The sequence below is a fragment of the Raphanus sativus genome, chromosome 6 (genome assembly GCF_000801105.2).
Source record: "Raphanus sativus cultivar WK10039 chromosome 6, ASM80110v3, whole genome shotgun sequence".
In the NCBI taxonomy this organism is placed as follows: domain Eukaryota; kingdom Viridiplantae; phylum Streptophyta; class Magnoliopsida; order Brassicales; family Brassicaceae; genus Raphanus; species Raphanus sativus.
The window spans coordinates 14,651,496-14,673,127 of NC_079516.1; the positions used below are offsets into that span (position 1 = coordinate 14,651,496).

Sequence of the window (21,632 nt, forward strand, 5' to 3'; positions counted from 1 at the left end):
GAGAAGATAAGTTATTGTCTTTTAAAAAAAAAATTATCCACTGTGTCTATAATTGTCCAAATTTATTGATTTTGGGTGGTTAATTTGCTTACAGGATGACGCATACACTCATCCAGAACGGTGAAAAGCGTTTTGAGAGTTCCAATTCATGATCAATGATGAAGATAGGACATTGATAGAAGATAAAATAAAAGTAAGAAACACCACTGACGATAAGCTGTTAGTCATGATTATTTTTAGTTAGAAGGAGGCAGTTATTGATCGATATTGATATAGTTAATATCAAATATTATTTGATTCAAAGCTGCTATATGTCGATCAGTAAACAACCATCATACTTATTTGAAAGTTAACAGTCTTATTTTTATCTTTTGTTACAGATCGATAGGTACTCAGACTGTGCTTTTCCATTGCCTTCTCAGGTAAACTACAATTGGTAGACAAAAACTTTTTTTTTAATCAGTAAGTATATTGAAAAATGTTAATTTTTATTGAATAAACAGGAGTAAAACTGGTGTGGCTTTGAAGACCTTATTTATATAAATATCATGAAACAACATTGAGAAGATAAGTTATTGTCTAAAAAAATCAAATTATCCACTCCCGTTTTAAATTGTAAAAATATATTGATCCTGGGTGATGAATTTGGTTACAGGTTGACGCATAAACTCATCCAATACGGCGAAAAGCGTTTTGACAGTCCGTTGAAGAAATATAAACAGGACTCACTATCAGTTATGCCATGCGAGACATGATACAATCAAAAGTAAGGTAATACTTGGACTATTAAAGCTACAATATTAGAAATGTTTTAGGAATGGAATTGATTCTGATAGTTAGGAAAATAGATATGGAATGCTAATTGATTAGGATAGTGACTGATTAGTTTATCATAATTGATGTGTTTTGATTTATTATTTCAGCGTAATCACACACGCAAAGTTGTGAAAGTAAAAACTATTATCCTCAAAAACTTCATTGTAGAGTCTTAAACAAAAAAAAAATTACAGATTTTGAAATATCTCTTTAAAAACAATATTTTTTGTTTGTTTTTGAGGCTTGCATCCTCATCAACAATCAAAATTTTCAAACCCTTTTTAGACGTGACTGTAGATATAGCAACATAGAGCTGCCCGTGAGAAAAGACTGGTCTAGGTAGAAATATGCCAACTTCTGAAAGAGATTGTCCTTGACTTTTATTAATAGTAATAGCAAAAGCCACAGCAATGGTAGTTGCCTTCTTCTCATCTTGAATGGCAACTTCTTGTCTGAAGGTGTAATAGACAATCTTGGAAGCAGTATTACTTTCCCGACTTCTCTTCCTGTAATAACTCTGGCCTTCACACAAAAATCATACATTTCTATAATCTGCAACCTTGTCCCATTCATCAAACCTCCATCATGATCAATATTCCTCAACAACATCACAGGGCATCCTATCTTCAACCGGAGATTATGATTTGGTAAACCGGATGCTTTGATAGTGTTGAGAAACTCTGGAGTGAGAGCCTGATCATTAACAGATCCTGTATCAGATGGATCAATGCTATCGGAGCTTAAATAAACTTTTTCCTCACCTGCGATGTAGATGAAAATGTAGTTAATAATAATTTAAAAACCTACAAAATTGTTTAATAAAATCTTACAGATAAGAATATAGGTACCATCAAGTTTATCCAACATATGCTGGTTTATCTTGTTCACATCCTCATTTGTAGGGCAGAGAATCGCTCTTTCTTGAAAGAATTTAGGGTCTTTGTTCTGTTGTAGAGCTGTTGCATCTCCATAGATCTCTTTGCTTATTGATGCAATAGGATCATCTGAATCTGAAATAAGAAACTCATCTGGTATAGTTATTAGTGAATCACCATCGTTACCATCACCAGCTAATCCATCACCCACATCCAGTATCCACTGAGAAAACACCTCTAATTCTTTCAACTCGTCAGAACTCATATCAGTGGATAGCAGTCTCATATTCTTTGTTAGCTTGAGCACCTTGCAATGTTTCCAGAGATAGGATGAATTTAAAGATTCCAAAACTATTTCAGTCCTGCCCGCACTGTGAATAACAGGCAATATTTGTCTAAAATCTCCACCAAAAACAACCACTTTCCCTGCAAACGGCTTCTTCTCTGCACTTCTCATAATATCTGCTAAACTCCTATCCAGTGACTCAAAACAGTGTCTGCTCATCATTGGTGCCTCATCCCAAATGATCAGAGAAGCTTCTTTCACCAAATCAGCAGCATCAGTCCCTGGTGTTAGGTTGCATAGAGTAAAATCATCAGGATTGATTGGTATACCAAATCTTGAATGTGCAGTTCTTCCTCCTTGTAATAGAAGCGATGCAATACCACTCGAAGCAACATTCAAAACAATTTCTCCTCTGGATCGAATAGCAGCAGATAGCAACCTCCACAAAAACGTTTTTCCCGTTCCACCAAATCCATAAACAAAGAAAACTCCTCCTTTCTTTTCCAAAACAGCGTCCATGATCTCTTCATATATCTTCTTCTGCTCGTCTGTTAACTTTGAAAAGTCTCTATCATGAGCATTTCTTAACTCTTGTTGATCATATCTCATCTCATCCATTATCAACACGTTTTGAGAAGCATTAATGTCGCCAATGGGTTTTGGCATCGATTTCCAGTTGTTTAAAGACGTTCCATTACTTCTCAGAATCTTCTCAATCTCAATAAGGGCACCTTCTTTTTTTTGAGCATCACTCAGACACAATCCTGTTAGAAACATAACAAACAAATAAGGACAATATAAATATACCAAACAAACGAATTACTATATATTAATTGTTTTAGGATACCTGGTCTGTTAAAATGGTTTCTTTGATTATACTGAATATCTTCGGAAAGAATCTCCCATGTCTCCTCCCAAACCCTTTCTGGTTTTGATAAACTATTGGACATAAGCATGACAGCAAATGAATGTCGCATATAGGAAGCAGAACTTGAGAAGCTTGTCCTGACAATGTCATCAATATATTCTTGATCATCTGCTAATAATCCCCGTGCAAAACATGCTTCTTTGTAAGTCGGGTACAGGACATTTTTATATGTTTTGATGTCATCAAAGCATGTCGGTCCTCGAACAATATTCAGCAAGACACGCAGATAATAAGCTTCTTCTATATTCCGTGGTGCATAATTAATCCTCCCAATGCTAAAACCTCGTTTCCTGTCTTTCCACTTCCGATCCTTTTTGTCCCAAATGAATCTCGTAGGTATCTCTGCTAAAGTAAGTTTTCTAGCAATAGCACTAACCTTGTTCAGTTCAAACCAGCCCAGAAACATTGTGTCTTCAATCATCACACGACTTGTTATTTCTTCAAATGTGTCATCATCTTTAAAAACAATAATTTGCTTCCCGGGTAAATGGAAAGAAATCTTCTCCACTGGTATTGATCTGTAATGAATGGGAAACGACAAAATTCTCCATGCACCTTCGCAGGCAGATACATATCTGGAAAAAAATTAATGATAAATAAAAAGAAACAAAACACTGGCACTGATTATATATGACCACGTTGAGTTCCAGATGCATACCTGCCCTTGAAAAAATCTTTTATTTCATTTTTCTTCTCCTCTTTTGGTTTCTGGTTGTTCCCATTGTTTTCCAAAGCTCCTGTGTTTGGCGGCTCAACAGTGATAGTCATCTTGTCCTGCCCTTTATTGATATACTTGAATAAGTATTTGATAGAACCTGATTGATTGCACCACTCCACATTAATATGAGCTCTGTACCGAAGTGATAGATCCTTGTTATAGGGTATAACATATCTGTTGTCGCACTTGAAACCATTTTTATCTACAAAATGATCATTGTCCCGTCTCCTGTAAACAGGGAAGCCTTCTTTGTTTACAGTTGTCTTGTCTACATGTGCTTTCGGATATAGCTTAGAACACTTGCCATTCTCCATACACGGTGAATTAGGATTAACAATTCCACATGGACCATGAATCATTGTGTCTTTCACCACTTCATAAAGTGCTGGCTCTTTGGCTTTGTCTGGAATCTCGGCAGATATGATCTTATCAATGTGGTCAGTAGTAGGGAACTTAGAAGTGGGATGCATGAATAACAAAATATGAGCATGAGGCAGACCACGCTTCTGGAACTCAACGGTAAACATTGCTGCATATAAAGGCAAATTAAATTAGGATATATATTATTTAAAACATACATTTAGAGAGTAATTGATGAAAAATAACTTACAGGCAACAGTTTTCCCTAAGATCTGGTTATCGGTTAAATCTTCCATTAGAGAATCCAACTTCATTTTGAATATTCGGCAAGCAATTTCTGGACGGTCCTCTGTCTTCAAATGGCGTTCAGACAAATATCTAGTAATCTCCGGCCATTTCGGATTGCATGTAAATGTGATGAAAAGATCTGGAAAACCAAAATGTCTGCAAATGGCCATTGCATCTAGATAGTTGTTCTTCATGTACCTTGGTCCCCCAGTAAAAGAAGCTGGCAGAAAGAATCGTTGTCCTTGCTCACTCATATCTTTTTTTCCCTTTTTCTCTGACTGCTTTATTGAGTCATAGCCGTCAGACCTCAAACATGTCTGATTCTGCCTCAAATAACTTATCCTGTTCGTTTCAATGGTAGTGAATGCATCAACCAAAAATTGTTGAAACAATCTTTTTGAATGCAACAACGTACGACACTCGCCCTCTCTTTCAAACAATCGATAGACAAACCACTGTCTCATACTGATGTTATCCCTCTTTAGCTTCTCTGTAGCTGGCGTAACTCTTTTTTTAATTCCCAGTCTGAAACCATCTTCGCCATAACAAAAAATGAGAGGATACTGAAGTGCGAGATAAGAAGGATGTATCTCACTAATCCTCTTGAGCCAACCAGTTTGTTTCTCTTGCAAAACAATGTCACGTTTATCCATTTCTAAATTAAAATCACCAGGGATCAGAGCAGCTACTTCTGATGCTGTTGGAGTATCGTAGGTCCTTCCATCTTTCTCACGATTGCTCACAATTCTCATATGGAACTTTTCAGCTCCAGAATCCCCAAAACGTTCACGGGCAGATCGAAATTGCTTCACATAAGGATTAACCTCGTCCAGCATCTTAATTATAAGATCGATAATTTTCTTTCTCAGATTATGTTTTTTGGCCTTGTCTGCAACTTTCCTGTACTTGCTGAAAATATAAACAATTTGAAATTCATCAGATTACATGTACGAAACAAAAATTTATATATTAAACAGTTTTATAGGTGTTATACCTCATTACAGAATCTCTATCATCAACCTCTCTCTCATTGTCAACAATGTACAGTTGAGAAAACTTTGCTGAATCACCTTCCTCAGGTTTCATACTACCCATCAAATGCATATTTTCTCCGTGTAATTGAAACGGCTGTGGTCCATGTCCTTTTGGGAGTGAGCGATCAACTTTTCCACCAAGAGAAGTAAAAGAGAAAAGCATATTAATTGCTCTCAAATTTTCTTGATAATACTTGCTCATTTCATCATTCCCGAACAAAAGCTTCTTTATAAGCAAGGGGCTTTCTTTTAGAAGAGGCAACTGAACTTGTCCCTGACCACAACAAAGAGAGAAAACAGGATTCTTCTTTGTTCTTCTCTTCCGTTCGAGGCGCTCACCGTACCACATCTTGGCTTTACAATAGTCACACTTGAAAGTAGGATTACCCTCGTCGACATATTCTACACATATACAAACATAGAGTTTGACTATCAGTCTATAATGTTTTAATATAACCATTATATAAAACACTTACCAATACTTTTTGCCATAGAATGTGTACTCGATGTTTTTTTGTTTTCCCCTTGCTTTCACATATCTTTCTAATCCTTGACATCATAGAATCAATGTCTGCTTTCTCTGATTCAGCATCTCTAAATAAAGCTTGAACATGATCGGAATTATTAGATACTGTATCACTCTCTTGACTGCTTAAGTCGTAGAATTGATCAGTTTGTTCTTCAGATGTAACTGCAAAATATAATGCACACAAAATTTAAAGAATCATGTTTTTACATATGAGTTTATAATTGAGTGTGATATATACCTTCAGGGGATCTTAAATTATCTGAAGCAATGCCAATATGGGATGGATCAGTAAATCTGGAGTTATAAGTTCCAGATATTGTTGTACGACTTGGTTTAGGATCAGAATTGGAAACATATTTGCTTACAACATTTATGTGCTTCTTAATTTCAGCTGTGCCGTGTGTAGATATTGGATTCGGCATATGATCAGCTGGTGACTGATATCCATCTGCGACCTTATTCTGAGAGATGTTTTGAAGATCTCCTAAGATCCTTCGAAAAATTGATGTCAAAGGTATGGTCATGCTTGTAGATGTGTGAGTTTCTGCGATAGCTTTCTCAGTTCCAGAAGAAGTGTTCAGAGTTCTCTTCTTTTTATTAGACACCTTACCATAGTTCGATACACCTTGGATTCCAGCGTGTGTGTTGCTGTTTGCTAGGAATCATAAGTAATAATGTAAATTCTTAAATATTTAAGATAAGGTGTATCAACAACAACTAATGTTTAAATTGGATATAACTATTCTTACTCAACACTTCGTTGCACAGTTTAAGTCCTTTTGTAGCTGACATATTAGATGTATTAGGGTTCACTGTAAGAAAAAGATATCAGAACTAAAAATACTTTTTCAATAAGAATTAAACATACTACTTACTTTTGCAGTGAACTGCATTTGGAGAAGGCATAGCTATGGATCGTTTCAGAGAGTTGTCCGAATCACTATTGAAAGGTATGTTAGTCAAATCCCTTAAGACTCTTCCTGAATTTGATTGGAGTTTAGACATGCTAGTAGGAGTGTGCATCACTGCTTTAGAATTTTCAGAATCATCAAAAATGTTGTCCCTCTTCCGTTTTCGCACTTTATCCTCGTCCATGTTGCCTTTCATTGTTATTTGTGTTTGAGTGTTTTACTGTTCTATGTTAAATAGCTAAAGAAATAAAACAGGACACATAAAAATCTTTATTTCTGTAACATTTTTGTTTAGATTGTGCGTAGATGCAGTTTAGATTTAGGATTTTATTTGTTATTCCTCATATGATCTGATAACCATAGATGTAGGATTATATGCTACACTCTTTTTGCAATTTAATATTTTCAAATTGCATGAATATATACAATATATCACTATATTGTAGTCTTATATTTAGGCATTGGTATATAACTACTATATGTTTATTTTATCCACACATGTTAAAAAAAATGTAAACTCATCACATAAATGATTTAATAATAATGTATTGATTGGAAAATTTTATTTTGTTAAAAGCATACTAATTATATTAATAATCTTAGTTTGTCAATTAGATTAGTTAAAAGTGTTTAAATGGTGAAAAGTAATAAACGTTATTTGAAAATATAGTTAATAATTAATAGGCAATAGCATTCATATATAAATATATGCAAACTCTGAGTGGATATAAACATTGTCAAAAACTATATCCATTTATTTAGAACTTTTTTTATTAAATTATGGTAAGCAATACTTTTCACTACAACTCACCATGATACAAAAAAAAATCATGTCAACAAAATAAAGACAACAGCATAAGAATAAAACTTAAAAACATAAACTGATATAAAAACAAAGCAAATTTTGACAATGTTTATGATTCAAAAGATCATTATTATCTCCTAAAATATAGAAAACAGCAACATCAAAGCAACAATGATAGTGTGTTGATTCAAAATATCAAACACTTATTTCTCAACTAAAAAAAACACAAATGCGAATTCAAATTCCTTGTTGTTATTCTGCGTCTCTTCATTTGAGTCACTTCTCGATCTTCACATTTTTTGAGCAAAGCCTTTTTGATGTAGAAGTGCGTTCAGGAAAATCATCCTTTTCATCTTGAGCCCGTTTAGAAGTTGGTGTTCTTAAAGACACAGAACTTTGCTCACCGTCAGTAAGAAAGGAAACCTAGGAAAAATCATAATTATGTTAACTTGCACACTGTCTAAATAATCATATTCAGAATACATTTAAGCGGGCAAATAACATACCTCATCTCGTGCAGACTTAGTCTCCGATTGTGAATCAATCATTAGCATGTTATTGATAGACCAAACTTTTGAAACTTTGTAACTCTCAGCTCCATAAGCAACATTGTTTTTTTCAATGCAGACACCAAACTTAAATGTCTTACCAACAACATCTTTAAGTGACTGTGGCAAAAGCTCAGGATCTTCAATCTATAGACACAATGATGAAAATTACGAAAACAGATTAGAAAAAATTACTGTAAATATATAATATGTAGATGATTAGGTTTTCTCAGCATAAAATCCCCAAAAATAATATAATTCGTTATATATAAAAGTGATAAGAATTTACCTCGTTGAGTGATCCTTTCAGGATTTTTGCGGCAGTTTCTGCTATAATACCATTTGCAATGGTATCAAGTAGCATGAATTTAGTGGTTCCTGTATCATCTTTAAGAAGCAAGTGAACCTTAAACCTGAGAAATAGAATAATATTTATTAACACTTACAAAATTAATCTAAACTGATTAATAATGAGAAACGACCAAGAAAAATAATTTACATACTTAGGAGACACATTAGTAACATTTGCATTGCATTTTTCACACCAAAACATAGGGGCTGCCAGTTCCTTCCCCGATGTGGTGTTTCTATGATTAACTTTAAAAGTTTTTGTGTTGCATAAGTCACATCCAAAATAGTACCATCCAAAATCCGTATCTATTCCATAGATTGTACACACAACCTTGCATTTCCCAATCTGAATATATATAGAAAACAAACTAAATAATCACGAATATATCAATACAAAAAACTCACATACGAATATATCAATAAAAAAAACTCACTAAATAATCAGAAAGATGTTTTTTTACCTGGGTAGAATTCAATAATTCAGACACGGTTTTATCTTCATACGGATCCCAGCTCTCAATTTTGATCACCTTATTCTCTTGACGAACAATCCGTTTGTCGTCATCGTTAGATTCAACGATGGACATGTTTGCTGGATCACACTTAAACCTGTAAAATTAGACAGTTAATACACGAAGATTATAAAATATGTGAAGGGATTCAACATAATACTGTAATATATAAACCTTGTATCTGTCTAAAAAACTCACATTTCTTTCAAATCATCACTCTCATCAATAGGTGGATCGATCAGTAATTGAGAGGTATCAAAAGCATTTGAAATTTGGAGTTTACCTAAACATAAAAAAATAAAAAAAATTGTAATTTTTAGGAAGAAATAGTCTTAAAATAATATTTAAAATATATTAAATAAGTTGAATAAAGAATATCAACTTCTAAATGATCCAATTTTTGCAAATCGGATCAAACATACAACCACTCCCAATTGTGCTTCTTCTGCATAGGATTCCAAAGTATCAGCAAAGTTCCCCCAAAGACAACATGGTATGCGTTCATCACTGCAAATACAACGAAATTAGTTTTAATCTAAAAACAATTGGAAAAACCATTTATTATAATATCAATACTTACTTAATGTCTCTCAAAGTGAATTCAATCTTCTTTCTTTCTTTCCCACCACTACATTGGAGAGTCAACTTTTCTCCAATATCTATTGCTTGCCCCACAACATCTAAATTAAACCAAAACAAACGATATAAACGGGTCAAAAAAACATAAACAACCTATAATGAGATAAAACTTATTAAAACATATACCAATCAAGAAATTGTTGTCAAGCTGTCCACTCAATATTTTGTCGAACTTCACCAAATCCAGAAACATATCATTATTATTGTACTCATATGGCTCAATGGAGGTGAACTTCATGAACGACAGCTTATAAGGGTGATTAGTAGGTCTGAATGCACCTCCTGCTATCGTAATGACAAAATTTTCCAGGTTTTTCCATTCACCAACACGGCATTCTGTTCCCAAACTGAGCAAATAGTTTTTCTTGCATGATGCCTGAATTTTGTTTCCCTAAGAATGTTGAGAAAATTAGAGATTTATAGATAAGAGTTGGTAACTATATATTGTAGTTATAGTGAAAAACGATATTGATTATAGATATAGAACAGAATAAAGTCATTTACCTTCTTGTCGACAAAAATTATTTCCATGCTCTCACCAAAGTTACTCTGTTGTTTCCAGATATGAAGGACTTTGACCTGGACCCACCATTCATGTTTGTAAGGCCTGATGTCAGACAGGTATGATAGTTTCAGTGAAGGCTTCATTTTCTTAGTTTCTTGTTTTTAAAAGCGTAATTATGATTGTGTGGAGTAATAGGTATATATAGCTAAAAACAGAACATAGAAGGCCTTGGTTAACGGAGTCTGTTATATTTTTGAAATTAAGATATTTGTGTTAACACAACCTCTAAATAATGGTTAGCGTAATAGAGGAATTAAGTTGGGATTCTGTTTATAGAATATTAAGTTAGTTGTTATTGTGATAAGATATATTAGTTATAGTTATGCTTAAAACTGAACGCTTATATATAGGTATCGAATATATTATTTAGATTACAAAGGTTATTTCAATAGAAAGGGATATTCGTTTTGTTCACAGATAAATTGGTTATTTCAATAGAATTATATGTTTAACAATATTAAATTTAAGTATTTGAATGAAATATATGCCTTCTCATTCGGGTATTGTTAATGTTTTGGTATATACTGTATTTATATTCCAATGGATGTTTCAAGGGAAATATATAACTTATGTTAATATTATTTGGATTGTCTGTTGGACCATTTTTTGAATAATAAAATTTGTCAGCTACTTGATCATAGATTGGTCGAGTGAGAGATTTGGTATGCGATGGAAAACTGATGTCATGACTCTGGAGGTTTCCCTTGTTACAGGTATGAATTGTTTTAAGCTCAATTTTGTTAATTATTTTCTTCTTAGATTAGATTAAGATTGGATTTATTGTTACATGTAGGGGATACAATATAAAAAGCAAAAATTTATAAAATAGTCAAAAAACTTAAACAAATATAAAACATACACGTTCAAATGTTCTATTATACAACATAGAGCACATTTATAAGTTATACAACATAGACACTTAAACTTCAAAAAAAAAATACTTAAACTTCTAAAAAAGCATTACAGAACAAAGTAGCAAAGAAGATTACATAGACAAAGAACTCAATAAGAGAAATTAAACATATTACATAGATAAAGAAAACACCAGAATTGCATATTTTAACCTCTTTGTTGTGCACAAAAGAGCATAAATAGGTTAAGCCTTTTGTAGTAGTAACAGGACTCGCAAACTAAAGTATAGTTCTCTTTAGGATGACAGTTGGTCAGTGGGTCAAGATTGAGCAAATTAGCAAAATATTTTCTCTTCCATTCAACACTGATGTTACGTAGTGAATTCTTGATCCTTTCCCAACTCTGATTGGTTCTTGACAGATTTTCTTTCCATTGGAGCTTATCCAAATACTTTTTACCATTATAATGGTAACCTCTTGAGAGCAATAGCAAACCATATAGATACGTACCGTTGTCATTGTTACCAATTGACGAAAGCCGTAAATGATAGCCACCTTTGTGAAAGTTTTCATGGATAAAGTATTGAATGATACCTTCGATATAGTGGGCCTCTGGGTTTCCATGCTTCAAGCATAGATCCTTGAACTTAGTATGCTCAGCGAGCATTTCTACCGGATTAGCAGCAAAAAATTGTAGGCTTACGTTTTTAAAATAGGTTGCGGGATCCTCGTTAGAGTAGTCTTCGTTGTTGGTGGTATCATCGGAGATGTTGATGATGTAATTGTTGACACTCGAAACTGATTCCATCTCTATAAGTGGTTTTCTTGAGTGTGATGATAAAGTAGAGGAAGGAGAGTTTGCTGAGAGTTGAGATTGTTTAGAATGTAAATACAAAAGTCGGTTTATATGGTGCCATAAAGTAGAGAAAAATAAATGAAATGAGAAATAATTGAGAGAATCAAATGGTCTTGCATGGTTTTTGATAACAGCAAAATATAATTTTGCATGCTTCTTGATAAATACAAAACTCTGTCATGTTTGTGATTTGTCAACTTTATGTCACAAAATTTTTGATACTTGTGACATAAAGAGCATATGTACAAAAATACAAAAGCTGCATATTTTCTCTTCTCACAGTGTTCATGATTATGATTTGGTTTTTCAGGTTATTAAAAATCTGTTTGGTTTCTTTTACATTTTTAGGATGTATGGCATATATTTTCTCTAATATGTTTATGATACTAATCTTTTGGTTTATTTTACATTTTAGGTTGTACGGCATTCCATTCTGTTCATATAAAAGAGGAGTCAATATCAGTAATGCCTTGCGACATGATCCAATGAAAAATAAGGTAATGCTTGGACTATAGGGTAAACACAATTAGGAATGGAATTGATTCTGGATAGTTAGGAAAATGGAAATGAAAAGATTATTGTGATAGGATATTAAATGGTTAGTTAATCTCAAGATATGTTCCAAACGATTTTTGGATTTCATCAATCTGTTTAAAACGCAATCTAATTTTTATTCATAACGGAAAACCAGTTAACACCAAGAAATAATGAAATAATAAAAAAACATTAAAAAGCAACAAAGGAAAGCATTAAACCAATAAAACAAAAAAAAACGAAATTCATGAAATTCTTTTTTCCAATCAGCCACTATGGTTCTCTTGGGCTTCATCACAGTTAATTTGTTTTTCTTTGCGCTTAGTTGACAACTGGTGCAGTGATTTGATTCTCTTCCACATAATATCATCCAGACTCCAAACCTTGATGGCATTGAATTTTTCTGTATCATCAATGGAGATACCAAATCCAAAAGTTTTGCCAACGACCTCCACAAGTTCAGCTGGTAACATATCTTGATCTCCATTCTGTTAATAAAAAAAAACATAAATATTATATACTAACTTAAAAATCAAATAGTAATACACAAGTTATTTAAAATAAGGAATAAAACTTACATCCAACAAAACATTAGCGATTTTTGCTGCAGAAGTTTTCACGATAGATGTAGCAACTGGGTCTAGAAGTGTGAATTTAGATTCGCCTGTTTGATCTTGCACAAGCAAATCTAGTTTGTACCTGAAAAAGATACCGTTTTGTAACAATTTAAAAAGGGTTAGTTATTTTCTTAAAATAAACATATTAATTAAATGTTTTGATTTATAATAAATGACCTGGGAATAACTTTCGAAACAGTCATGTGGCAATAGTCACAAAACCAAGTTGGAGAATCGTGCTCGTCAAAGACAATCCTTGTTTTCAAAACTTTCTTTTTGCAGACCACACAAGCACAATAATACCAACCACTCATTGTGTCAATAGCATAAACTGTGCAGATTACTCTGCATTTTTCATACTACAAAGCAACAAAAACAGTATACATTTGTGAGTAAATTATTTCAAAATATATATTTTGAGCAAAATGAAGGTGATAACCTTATCTGTGTGTTTCATCTCTTGAATGGTTTTGAAAGGAAAGGTTGACCATTTCTGGCGATTTGGTTGGTTCACAATCTTTCCAATATTTTGGTACATATCCATAGAGTTATCACCTCCACGAAAGCTTAACTCAAAAAAAAGAATAAATCTGATTTTGTAATTCATTATATAACATATTTAGTTTAGAATAATGTGAACTCACATCTGCTTAAGTCCGTCAGCTTCGTCGATAGCTGGGTTTATCATCACCAAGGAAGTATCAAATGCATTTATGATTTGAAACTCGTCTAAAACATATAAACAAAATATGTTAAAATAATGTTTCAAATATATTTTTCACATAAAGCGTTTTAATTATAAACACTTATCCCGACCATTGTCTTCTGGCAACTTAGCATATCTGATTAAACAAATATCTCCATTGTTTGGTTGTCTTTTTTCCTCTATCAAAGTTTCAGCAAATTTCCCATAGATGCAGCAGGCAAGGCGTTTGTCACTGAAATAGGGTCAAAAATATATAAGTTTTGTAAATAGAAAAAATAGTTTGAATAAAATTTGAACAAAACTTACTTCGCATCTCTTAAAGAAAACACCATTTTGGTAACTACTTTTCTTGAACATTGAACCATATCCACACCACCAAAATCCAATACCTGACCAATCACATCTGTTATACAGAAAAACAGTTAGATAAAAAACCGAATATATAGTTAATGTATTAATTAATCATATTGAAAAATAAATGTTACCAATAAGATATCGTTTGTCATGTGAACCATTTTGAATGGTGGCAAAATCTTTCAGATCAAGGTACATGTTGTTGCAGTGGAGATTAGATTGTGTTATTGATGTTTCGGTCACGAAATTCATTTTGTAGCCATGGCTGGTGTGTCTGTAAGTTCCAGATGGTAGACTTAAGCGAAAGTTAGTAATAACTATCCACTCTCCAACACGACAATGCATCTGGAATCGCTGCAATAATGAACTATTGCAACTGGCCTGGATTTTAACACCCTATATAATGTAACAAACAAAAATGTTGAATTTCAAATATTTTTAAAAAATTATTTAGAGTTGTCGATTTATAGTGAGGTTGACCTTACCGTTTTGTCTGTTAAGACCATTTCAAGAGAAGAACCAATTTGGGAATCGATTGACATCCATGTATGAAGCACTTTGACTTGGACTCTCCAGGATGATTTAAAAGGATGAATATCACTCAGGTTGCTGATTCGGATAAAGGACTCCATAAGTTTTAAATGACGATAGATAGTTGTGAGTTTGGAATGATTATATTTGTTGTGGTTGCATTGATATTTATAGAGTAATTGTCGTTGGAGTAGTAATAGGATAAGCAATACAATTAAAATTGTTGTTGATATGGAATATTCTAAGGATATATGAGATATGTGGAGTTACAAAATATATTTGATAATCTTGTTATTCTGTTTTAAAAATATATTGCCAATAAGTGGATTAGAATATTCCTTTACAATTGTAAAGTCGATTTGTCACAAAAATCGTAGATGTAATTATTTTAAAATTTATTTTAAAATAAGAAGGTAATGGCAGTCTAATGTAAATAGTTTGAAAGTTTAAGGGGAAGTTTGAAAAAGTGCTGCTGTTTTAATTGTATTGATAAACAATACAATCAAAAGAAATCTGTAAACAAAAGCAAAAATTTACAAAAGTTTAAAATTAAAAATCAAAAATAAATTCAGAAAAATCTATGCAGCTATATTTAAGTATCTTAGGATTCTTGTTCCCGTGTTTTAGATCTTAAAAACGAACTAGATAAATAAATCTGAATCAGCTCACGGTAATTCTGGGTAAAACCTGTTTCTGACTCTACCACAACCTGCTTCAGCCCACAGCTGCCCTAATAGGTCTGGGCATTTGGATTCTCGACTCGGGTTTGGGTTGGGTCTTGTCAAGTCTGGATCATTCGGGTCTTAGATATTAAGATTCAATAGTATAATCAGAATTTATCAGTTCAGATCTGGTTCGGTCTTTGTCGGGTCCGAACCGATTCGGATCTTAGATAGTTGGACCCAATAGAGTAATTAGAATTTTTTGATTCGAGTTTGGTTTTGGATTGGGTTCAGTTTGGGTTTTATTTGCTCGAACTCAAAAAATACCTACACAAAACGCATAAAATATCTGAAATATTTAAATACTCGAAATATATTCGAAATTTTACCTAAAATCTAACCGAAGACATGAAAAATACCTGAACTTGTATCTGATTATCTGAATTATATTTTTAAAAATCTAAAATTTTATCCAAAACCTAAAAACATACGCGAAACCCAAATCCGAAAACCTGCATATACTGAAACACCCATACATATCTAGTATACAGGCTGCTAATATATACCAAAAATTTCCGGTATTTCGGATACCCATCGGATCTCGGATTCGGATTGGGTCGGATCCAAAACCTGCATGTCCTCCACAACAAAACCCAATAAGATAAAAACCGGTTCAGTTCCTACCTAAACTGGGATTTTTCGGATCAGTTTTGGATCTGGTCACCGGGTTCGGGTAATATCCCGTAATATGCGATCCCATGCCTTGGATGTGTGTTAATTTGGAAAACAAATCAAACCACCTGCAAGGTAGAAACTTTAAAATAACATAAATACAAATGAGTTGAGGGACATTGATCCTTGAGGTGACAGATTACCAACACTGTGACACTCTTCCACCAATACTTCATTATGAATATTCACCTTTATATACATATTGAAACTTATTTTCACCTCTATATTGTATCTATATATTATATAGTCTTATCTGAAATATACCAATTATTCCTTTATAGTCAGTGACTAGCGTCTCTTGTAAATGCTTACATACATTGCCTTGTCATACACGTGAATACCGTATGAGTAAGATTTATTAAGTTTATCAGGTCATTTCTATATTGTCCCTGGAAGCACCCATGGGTATCTCCATTGGCGTCTGGAAACACACCTGTACAAAAATCCTAAGCCGATGATAACAACAAAGATAACCGCACCTAAGAGCACCTCCATTCCAAGGTTTTTAAGAGGTTCATAAGGGATGGAGGGGCCCGGTGGGACCTATTTTTTTCTAAACCTTTCGCTCTCTCACCTCTAAAACTTTCTATTTAAGAGTTAACTAGATTTTGATCCGCGCTTTCAAAGCGCGGGTTTATGTTTGGTGAAAATTTTATATAATCACATTTATATAATCCATCTTGTATATGTATTTATATAATCCGTCTCATATATGTATTTTATATCCAGATTTATATTCGGTAAAACTATATTATACATGTATTTTTAGGTTTTTAATTTTGAATTAGATATTTTAAATATAAATCAATATAACAGTTTTATAGTTTTGATCGGTGTTTTGAAATTCGATTGAGACCTGCGGTTGAACGGATTACCGGTTGATCAAAGATAAATTCAGTTCGGGTTTGAAAAAAAAAACAAAATTTAAAAATCCAATAAAAACTACTAAAATCGAAATCCAGTTACCGGTTGAACCAATAAACAATTTTATTTTTTATAAATAATTTTTGTTAGATAGTTGGGATTATATTAAGGAAAAAGCGGTTTAAAACCAAACCATTAAATAGTTTGAGAAAAAAACGATGCAGTTTCAAACATGTCCGGTTGGAAAAATATTAAAATGATACATTATCAAACACAGAATAATCACATACCAAAATTGAATTAGGAAACCGGTGGTTAATGACAAACCAAAAACAATTAAAAAAGAAACCAATGCAAAATGTCCAAAATATCATTAATGAATACAAAAAAGTCTTTTTAATAGGGATAAACAGAGTAAAAATCTAAATGTGCTTGTACTTTAATAGTATAGATTCTTACACTGTTACGCGGGTCCCACATATACGTGGCGACTGCGATTGGTTGTTTTTTAAAAAAAAAAAAATCGGATAAAAGTAAAAAAAAAAAAAAATTTAAGAACCCCAATTTCGGGGTTCAGTGATGGAGGTGCCCTAAGTTCCTAACACGAAAAAAAAATAATAATAAAAAAAAAGTTCCTAACACGAATTCTGTTAAAGGGAACTGGGTCGCAAATGGGGTCCAGCAAAAGTTGGCACTATGCAATAGACCAAGAGATGTTGAATCGATGATTCGTAAATGGCGTTAACTTCTTTAAGTGATTTTAATAAACAATGTGTTGTATCGTATGGTTAGAGAGATTTGTATAGTCAACAACTGAACTAGTGGGTAGGAAACTGAGATTTGGTTGTCGAACCGTTTGGTCTGTGTGAACGTCCTCCTAGTTTAGAATCTTCTATTTTCAAAAACAAATGGAATTTCTGTATTTCTCGATTTTTAAACTTTTTTTTTTGAATAAATGTTTAAATTTTATTCAAGCAAAAACTTTTTTCACATCAAGTTGAACTGTGCTTCTATTTATTTACAGCATCAAAAATCTGTTCTCAATAAAAGAATTATCCTGCACTTTCAGCTCTTCCATTTTCTTGGACCCCAAACCAAGTGATTAACACTTCCTCAAGGTACTGCTGGCCCCTCCCTCCCTTTCACAGAAAGGGACTTGAGTCTTATTGTCCTATCCACAAATCTGACCAAACAGTTGATATCTTTCGGTTGTTCCCCCGTGTCTTCTACCATTGTGTTATCTCCACACTGTATGCATCGTAGCATGGATAGCATACCAACTTTTAAACTTTTACAAATATCGTATCTTTTGAAATAAAGAATTTATCCAACTTACAAATCAGAAACTCGAAATTTCAAAACTTATTTTAAAGAAAAATGAGCGGCAAGATAATATGGATCCCTGAGGTGACACGTTACCAACACTTAGACACTCTCACATATTCTGCATTTTGTTGGTGTTTCAGTCATAATGTTGTTATGCGCGAGATCCTAAACTCCCAAGTCGTTAAGATTCAGCCCACCTGAAATTTCAGTCCGATGCAAGAACCAAGGCTCGATAAAGTGGGTATCCGACCAGAAGCAAAGTTCATCGATAGATCGATCTACGGTGGTGAGAGAAGTAGCGCTTAGAACCAGAATGGAGCCATCGACAAGGGATTTTCAGAGAAACAGAGGCACCAATCCGATGAGAGACGATAGAGAGAGGAAACCACGTCAGTAGTTTCGATGTTGAGACTTGCCATCAAAGGTATACAGGCTCTTTCTGGGAGACTAATCTGGAGATAGAGTTGAAGCTGATAAGCTAATGTATTTTTCCTGTGCAACGATTGAGATGGTGACGCCTGAAGAGAATGAGAAAAAAACGGATAAGGAGAGAGTTGTTTTTTTTTTTTGACTAAATAAGGAGAGAGTTGTTACAGAGAGAGAACCTTAGAAAAGTCTTAAGTTTCACGATTTGACCGAGAGGTGATGTATCAGAAAAACATGAATGGATGTATCCAGTTTTCGTTGTACCATTAGAGAAAAAGTGGAAGTTTTAAGAGAGATGTAGAAAACGCGAAAGAGAAAGAGAGAAGAACTGAAGAAATTATTTGTTAAATGGTGAAGGGATAACGAAGCGAAGGAGTGGCCACATCTGTAAATTATTTGTTAGGTTTGTATTATTTCTGTAAGTAATACTAAGACAAGTTTGTATATGTATCAATTATTTAAAATGATGTAAACTCATATTATCTATCATTTTCTAAAAACATGATGTAAATGAATATAGATTTAAATCAATTTCACTGAAATGATGCTAAATAAATAAATTAAACATCATTTTGTATTACTGATGATATAATAACATAACTTGTATCACTTGTTGATAAATAATTTAAACTAGTATCACTTATTTCTGAATTCTGATACTCCATCCGTACCATTATAAGTGGTGTTTAAGGTTTTTACACAAAGAATAAGAAAATATAAATTTCTATGCAATTTATCTTGATTACATAAAATTGCATTAAATAAAATTAGTCTAACCAATAAAAAAAACATGTAGTATTTTGTAATTGGTTGAAAATTTCAGTTTGACATTAAATTTATCTAGAAATGTGAGAACATCACTTATTATAAAACAAAATAAAAATACTTAAACACCACTTAAAGTGGTATGGAAAGAGTACCATTTATGTGATGCAATACATTTTCTTGTAGTGTCATCTTCATGTCATTTCAACTTCAAGGGGAGCTTGATCGATCCGACTCCGCCTAAAGAAGCAGCTGTAGAGAAGAACTCCAACACCAACAATGACAAGCGCTGAAACTATCCCTACAATGCAGTATTTGGTAGGGAAGGGTTCTGGCATGTCCGGTCCACCAAAAGACGGCGCCATCTGATGTGACCAATAGATCGATCAAACACAAACAAAAAAAACATAAAAACAAAAGACAAAACAAAACAAATCTCTTCAACTGATAAGAAGATTAAAACTGATATGCAAGCTTTTCTTACAAGGAACTTGTTACACCTTATGGAAAGAGAGGAACTCAAAACTTCACAACTCAGTTAGCAAGCCGACAGAGCTTCTAGTAAACGAAATCCTAGTTTATCTTCAATTCCAAACCCTGACTCCTACATGCTATCTTGGTTCACTCACTTCCAGCCTAATCCATCTTCTCACTCTATCTATTTTGAGATTTTACTTTGTCTGTATCAATTTTACTTGATTTGCATCTTATGAAATTAGGTTGTATGGATGTCCTCCTTTGAATTACAAAGTCTAGTGATTGGGTAGATAATATATGGATGCAACATAGATACAATGAAACCATGACTAGTTAGATATATTGCTAAAGAAATCATCTTCAGGTCATCTCAACTTCGATCGGAGCTTGACCGATCAGATTCCGCTTAAAGAAGCGGCTGTAGAGAAGAACTCCAACACCAAAAGTAACAAGTGTTACAATTATCCCTACAATGCAGTATTTGGTAGGGAAGGGTTCGGGCACCTCGTCTCCACCGAAAGACGGCGCCATCTTACCATATATATAATTAAGTAGCTTTATTTACGAAAATGAAAAATACTTTTTGTACATTTCCAATAAATTTGATAATTAATTTAATAAAAAGTATAATCTATTTTTGGATTGACTAACTTATTTATTTAAAAATTCATTCTAATGATGACGTATGATCATTTCAAATGTTGATTTTTTTGGAGAAATTTCATAAATACACTTTTCTTGGTACCACAATTCAACTATACCACTAATCAAGTGACATTTTCAAAAATATCGTATTTTTTAATGTGTAAAAGACTCAATTACCCTCACCTTTCATCTTCAACAGTTGGATCCATCTCCTCCGTCATCTAACCTAGCCTCCATCGGATTCATGGATTCATTGTTGCTTCCGATGAGACGACGATGCGACGAGATTGAGTGATGACGACGGCGACACGATGACGGCGACATGACGATGGCGAGGACACAATCGAGAAACAACGACGACAATGAGATTGGACGACGGCTGCGGTGAGGTCCTCGACTCGTTACATAACCGGCGACGGTGGACCAGTGAGGAAGTGGAAGAAGAAGTGGGTTCACGTCTCTCCTTCCTCCAAGAAGCAAAACACCTCCTCCTCCTCCTCCTCCGTCGTTAACGGTGGTGGTTCGGCTTCGGAGGGATCTCATTTGTTGTTCTTTAAGTGGGCACCGTTGTCTCAGGGCGGCAACGGTGGTAACGAAGATGGTAAAAGCAAGATTAATTCTCCTAGCGATGAGCCTGTGACGAAGACGACGACAAGGCAGAAGAACCTCCCCGGCAGAGATTCAAATACGTGCCAGTTAGTTTTTTTCTTTTAAAATGGCAGCACTTATGTTTCGAAAGATGTTTGGAAAACTCTGGAAGTTACTTTCACATTATCAGGAAAACCTGACCGTGTTGATCTTCTTATAAAGTCTGTAACCATCCATTGCGAAAGCAATAATCAGTTTGAGATAAAACTGACATATTGATATCTTAAGAAGCTATGTTCAGTGTTTTAATATGTTTCTTCCGCTTGCCAGAGAAGCAGAGACTTCTGTCCATCAGCTCCTGAAGCTGATCACCACATCAGCTCATGAAAGAGTATACACAAAAACCTAACGAAGCAAGTCTCTGAAGATGGATCAATCAGAAGATGCAGGGCAACAGTTAAAATCACATGCTTAAGTACCTTGTTTGGCTTCATCAACGCCTATCTGTCTTTCTTTTACCTCTCTTCCCTGAG

The 21,632-nt window shown here is 33.7% G+C and overlaps 3 long non-coding RNA genes across 21 annotated transcripts; 1 reads left to right on the forward strand and 2 right to left on the reverse strand.

The window, feature by feature from the left end:
* Positions 1–507: 507 nt before the first annotated feature.
* LOC130495504 (uncharacterized) lies at positions 508–18,478 on the forward strand. Of its 19 annotated transcripts, none has more exons than XR_008934769.1 (9): positions 508–771; positions 6,079–6,155; positions 6,241–6,348; positions 6,718–6,784; positions 10,163–10,221; positions 10,807–10,878; positions 12,288–12,369; positions 12,732–12,872; positions 14,585–14,892. It is a non-coding gene; the product is annotated as an uncharacterized LOC130495504 (long non-coding RNA). The 19 variants fall into 19 exon arrangements; XR_008934754.1 differs by lacking the exon at positions 6,079–6,155 and adding an exon at positions 14,270–14,488 and having other exon boundaries at positions 6,226–6,348; XR_008934756.1 differs by lacking the exon at positions 6,079–6,155 and adding an exon at positions 14,343–14,488 and having other exon boundaries at positions 6,226–6,348.
* On the reverse strand, positions 12,523–14,007 carry LOC130495505 (uncharacterized). The gene is made up of 2 exons (XR_008934771.1): positions 13,840–14,007; positions 12,523–13,752 (listed from the first exon to the last, which is right to left on the reverse strand). It is a non-coding gene; the product is annotated as an uncharacterized LOC130495505 (long non-coding RNA).
* On the reverse strand, positions 17,858–19,066 carry LOC108811675 (uncharacterized). The gene is made up of 2 exons (XR_001943355.2): positions 18,804–19,066; positions 17,858–18,716 (listed from the first exon to the last, which is right to left on the reverse strand). It is a non-coding gene; the product is annotated as an uncharacterized LOC108811675 (long non-coding RNA).
* Between the last annotated feature and the right edge of the window lie 2,566 nt (positions 19,067–21,632).